Raw genomic sequence first — 6000 nt, forward strand, 5'->3', positions numbered from 1 at the left:
CTGCTGTTCCATGTTGATTTAGACCATCCCTTCTGGGTGTGTGGCTATAGTAGAGCTCGGAAAATCTGAAGCAAGCGAGAGGACTTGGGATTTCCATTTAGGAATGTTGACACCTTCCTCTAGTCAAGGGACATGGAATGTGTGAGTGTGTGTGTGTGTGCATGTGCACACACATATTGGACTTGTATAAAGGATAGGGTCAGTCCTTTTCTCCACCACCCCACTCTCGTAGGACTGGTGAATGGAAGGTGCTGTTGTATACTGCACACCCTCTCCTTCCACCACCCTCTTTTGGAACCAAGCTGAGAGAACTCTAGCATGGGCACCCTTAGTTTTTTTTTTTTTTTTTTTTTGATGGGCCAAGCTTACAGTTTTCAAAGTGCTATGACAGGATGGTTGCAAAAATAAAAAGCTAGTGAAAGCTTAGTCACAATATTTCTATAGCTGGCAATCAAAAGATCATATTGCATGCAACTGGCAAAATCATCATAGGGAAATTATGCATTTTCCAGAATACCTTATTCCCTTCTGTGTATTAAACATTACTTTAATATTCTGGTGACAATGTTTTATAATTAATCTAAATGTAAGGGAATGAACACACCAGAGATTATGTCTCAGTGCAAAGAGGTGAAAAAGGCTTTTTTGCAGTGGCAGACCGGATTACTGACTCAACTCCTTTCACTTAAGAGCAGCCACGGATATCACTAAGGGCTAATATCCCGCCCCATCCTCCAGTGAATGCAAACATTCTGTACACTTTGGGGAGTAAAATCTCTTCACTCATAAGGGTGTTAATGTTAACACAGAAGAAAAGTGTTTTAAAAATTGCATTAGTTCATAGACTTACATTGAACTCATGAGGGGGAATCTAGCCCCAGAGAGATAAAAACTAAAGAGCTAAGCTATAAACCAGTATGATAACATCCTTATTATAAGATGCAAATTGAGGGACCCAATTCACTAAAACACATGTTACTGGTATTTAATTTTGCTTGTGGGAATATATCAGAAGTTGGCCTATGCCTTTTGCACAATGTACTTAAAACGAGGGCGAGTAACTTTAGCTATTAAAAAAAGTGATAAAGAAGCACAGGGCAAGCCAGGATTGAGAGATAATTGCAAGGATCTAATTTAAGTGTCAGTGTACACAGCTTTCTTCCCTGGCTTGGGCTTAGAGACGTGGCATTGGTGTGGGAAGGCAAGTGCAGCCGCATTCCTGGATGGGGAGGCTGGGGTCCTGCCATAGAGCCGCAGAATGGCAGCCCCGCTTGGCTGGCCTGGGGCCCGTGGGGACGTAGCCTGTGGGGTGGGGGCCACATGAGGCTGGCCAACGCCCAGTGGTCATCGCAGGAACTTCACTCGAGCTAGTATGTTTGGGAGCCTGTGGTTTGGAGAAGAGAAGATACACTTCCCCATGAGAAAAAGGTCAGTTCCTCTTTCCTTTGGTGGCACAAACAGCCTGCTGGGTGTGCTTGGACTTCCTGCCACCAGTTCCACCCCTGAGTAGGTGAATTATGCTTCCCTCTCTGGGTGATGGGGTGACGTGGTGAGGTTGTACCCTGTATCTCCCCAGGTGGCCATTCCTGTGGGGCTTCGCATACAAGAGAACTGTTCCCCAGCTGTCACCTCCTTTCAGAAGCCTTCCTCACATGGGGCCTCTGGGAAAGGGACCTCTCCCCTCAAGACCCATAGTGCCATCAGTGGACCACAGAGCATGGGCATCATCTGGGAACCCAGTAAAAAGCACAACCCGCAGCCCCTCCCCAGAGTGACTGAGTCATGATCTGTGTTTTTTAAAAGTTTATTTTATTTATTTTGAAAGAGAGATAGAGAGCAAATGGGGGAGGGGCAGAGAGAGAGGGATACAGAATCCCAAGCAGGCTCCAGCTGTCGGCACACAGCCTGACTCAGAGCTCAAACTCACAAATTGTGAGCTGAAATCAAGAGTCAGATGCGCAACCGACTGAGCCACCCAGGTGCCCCCATGATCTGCATTTTAACAATGTGAATTAACTTTGACAAGTGTGGCCAACCCCACCCTCTGAACTATTGCATGAACCCCTCATTTGTCATTTACCATTTAGGGCTGGCAGTGTTTATATAATTAAGAGAGGGTTCTCCAAACATCTATTTTTTGGGGGAGGGGGAGTCAAATCTTTGTGATTAGAGGGAAAAGTATCATAGTAAGCATAGGGATGCAATGGAAGTTGTCAGGGCAGAAGCTTGACACACTGTGAGATGCTACCTTAGATAACATCAAGGTCACCTTGATGTTGGTTGGGGAGGGAAGGGGTGTGTAACTCATGGGGGCATGGAGGGTCTGCTGAAGGGATACATTTGCTATGATAGTGTTCACTAAAGCCCTAGAAGAAGCTATGGACATAAGGGTGGTCTGCCACTGCCTAACCCTTTCCAAAAATAGGTTGCCAACAACGTCCTTGAGAATGGAGTTAGGAGGACAAGGAGGAAAGGAATGGGGGAGGTGGAGCGGGGGGAATGGGGCGGGGACCTCCCCCCCACCCCATCCCACCCCAGGCAACCTTAGATGATTAAACTTGCTGCCTCCAGGCAGGTTGGATCAGCCTTCAGTGATTTCAGGGGTTTCTTGGACTAACCCTGCTCCCACTAGTCTGCCAGCGAACACAATTAGGAAAATGCTTATACTGTGAAGGCCGGGTTGAAGGAATACCTAAGTGTGAATGAGTTAAAGGATAACCAGCCAATCAATTCATAAGTCTTAACAGGAAAAGAGATGTGCCTGTCCTGGTTTTGCTAGGCTGACATGGCCAGCTCAGCTAAAACCAAGAAGGGGGCTGAGTGCAGAACATGAAGTTTGGAGACTCCATTCTTTCAGCCATGAGTAGGGCCCAGACTGAGCAAGAGAGGTGGAAGCATCTAAGGAAGTATTTTAGTCACTCGGCTGCAAAGGCTACAGTTCAACTTTGCATTATTCAATGCAATGAATGTTTTTGTTTTTTGTTTTTAAACCCAGGTTATTTCGTGTAGAGGAGCTTGTCTCCTAAGGTTTTATTATTGGGGCATTATATTTATTTATTTGTTATTATTATTTTTAATGTTTATTTTTTTTATTTTTTTTTTATTTAAAAAAAAAATTTTTTTTTTCAACATTTATTTATTTTTGGGACAGAGAGAGACAGAGCATGAACGGGGGACGGGCAGAGAGAGAGGGAGACACAGAATCGGAAACAGGCTCCAGGCTCTGAGCCATCAGCCCAGAGCCCGACGCGGGGCTCGAACTCACGGACCGCGAGATCGTGACCTGGCTGAAGTCGGACGCTTAACCGACTGCGCCACCCAGGCGCCCCATTTAATGTTTATTTTTAATAACACAGACTTTATTTTTAAGACATAGAGTGCTAGTGGGGGAGGGGCAGAGAGAAAGAATGGAAAACACAGAATATGAGCAAGCTCCAGGCTCTGAGCTGTCAGCTCAGAGCCCAATGTGGAGCTTGAACTCACAAACCGTGAGGTCATGACCTGAGCCAAAGTTGGGTGCTTAACCAACTGAGCCACCCAGGCGCCCGTGGAGCATTATATTTAAATATCTTATCTCTCCATCTGCCCCTGGCCTACACTTTGTGGCTTTCCTTGGAGCAAGGACAGTACCCACACATAATTCTCTGTACAGATGCCTACATGTGGCCCTTTCTAAGGGCCAACAAGAACTTTGTGTGGTAATTTCCCCTCCCAGGATGGCTTTTACTCCTGTGTTTTCACCAGGACAGTCCACACACAGCGAGGTCTCTGGAGTGAGTAACTTGCTTATTTTTTTTCTTCTGTTTTTTTAAAAGCAAAGAGGATATTTTTCATGAGGTTCTCAAAGTTCAGGTGACACCATCAGATTGATCTAAATGCTCTCAGATGGGCAGGGGATTGAGGTGGGAAGAGGATGGTATTGTTAATTAATGCTTTCAAATGTGTGGGTTAAAATGCTTGTGTTTTTCCAGTGGTTCAGATCTAGGCTTAGTTTCTTGTTTGACCTTTGAGAAGCCATCTCTAGCCTCAGTTTCTTGTTTGACCTTTGAGAAGCCATCTCTCCAGGTGCTTCTTTGAAAGGGAGAGTCCTAGGTGTTTGACTTCCATGTGGGATCAGAAGGAACAATTCCTGGGCACCTGAGAGAAAAATGTCCAAGTGACAGCTCTGGTTTGCTAGGGAATCAGCCCCTGATTTTTGGAGGAGACATGAGAAGTTCATGGAAGGATTTAATTCTGTTTAGATTCCCAGCCATTTTCTTGACTGCTATTCCCTGCATTTGTGCAACTACTGGCCTATACACAAGTTCACAAGCATTCTCTCATTAGATGCTTGTAGCAACACTGTAGTAATGATATTAGCAGGACAGGTGCGACTGCCTCCATTTCACTGACGGGGAAGCTAAGGCTCAGAGCAGTGTGTGGGCTCTCCTGAGGTCACACAGCTAGTTAGAAGTCAACTCAGGTTCCAGGGTAGATGTGTCAGCACTGTGTGAAGATGGCATAAAATGAGATCTGTAGACCGCTGTTTCTCTGACAAGTTCAAGTCCTCTGCTTTGCATTACCCTCCTTCCAAGACAATAAGTTGGTTCAGTGCTTCTCTTGGCAAACTTTGGAAGGATCTCATTGGTGCTAGGTAGCTACTGTATGATCCAGGAATTCCAAGTATATACTCCTAGGTATATATTCAAAAGCATTGAAAGCAGGAACTTGAACAGATATCTGTACATCTGTGTTCACAACAGCATTACTCACTGAGGCCAAAAAGTGGAAACAACCCAAGTGTCCATCAATAGATGAACTGGTAAACAAAATGTAGTATACACACACAATATAATACTATTTAGCCATTGGAAGAAATGAGATTTTGACACATGCTACAACATAGATGGACCTTGAAAACATTATGCTTAGTGAAATAAGCCAGTCACAGAAGGACAACTGTTGTATGATTCCACTTATATGAGGTACCCAGACAGGTGACATCATTGAGACAGAAAGCAGGGGCTGGGGGCTAGAGGGAAAGTGGGAGCTGTTGTTTAATGGGCCCAGAGTTTGTGTTGGGGATGATGTACAAGTTCAGGAAATGCATGGTGGTGATGGGTATACAGAATTGGGGACGTACTTGATGCCAATGAATTGTATAATTACAAATGTATTGTATTTGTATAATATACAAATGTATAATTAAAATGATAAATGCTATGTTACATAGATTTTACCCTAACTAACTAAAAAAAAACCCTGTTAAAAATGAAAGCAAATACACAAAACCCAAATAGAAAATGACAAGAACAAACAACAACAAAATAAGCAAAAACAAAAGAGGAGGTGAGGCAAGTAAGAGAAAGCAAAGGATAAAGGATGGGGGCTGGTATGGGAGAGACTGGCATGGAAATGAAGAGGGAGAAAGAAAGCAATCTTGTGGGGGGACAGAGGCACTCTCTGGAGCCTGGGGCTCCTGCAAACTGCCCAGCCAGTTTCAGCCAGAGTAGGGCTGATTTTCTTTTATTACATGACAGTGTGCCTGGAGCCTAGGGGCAGGATCACCTCCCTGGGGTGGGAGAAGTGTCCATTTCCAGTTTATTTATGTGTTTTATCCCAAGAGTAGGATAAACGGCTGGGAAGCTGATCTGATATTTATGTCCACTTTAAGGCTGGTGGTTGATATGAGTGCATTCCAGGTGAACTGTGCCCTCAAAGCCATTTACTTTATGGAAGGTCTCTGTTGGGGAGGACTGGGAAAAGTCATCAGATTCCATGCTTGCTGCTCCCTCTAATTATAATCTCACTTTTGAATAATTTCTGAGCACTTTGAAAGTGCAAGAAGGGGGACCCCGTCAAGTTGCTGGAACATTCCAAAGACAGGTAAGATGTTTCCTACCCCAGGTGGACTCTACTATTAGTTTGTGAAATCTGCTTTTATCATTCTAAAAGTTTCCTGTTGTCCATTCTACCCATCAAAAAAAAGTTGGAAGATCTGACTTTCAAACATGTATTTGA

This window comes from Herpailurus yagouaroundi, unplaced genomic scaffold (genome assembly GCF_014898765.1).
Source record: "Herpailurus yagouaroundi ecotype Mexico unplaced genomic scaffold, PumYag 210, whole genome shotgun sequence".
Taxonomy (NCBI): domain Eukaryota; kingdom Metazoa; phylum Chordata; class Mammalia; order Carnivora; family Felidae; genus Herpailurus; species Herpailurus yagouaroundi.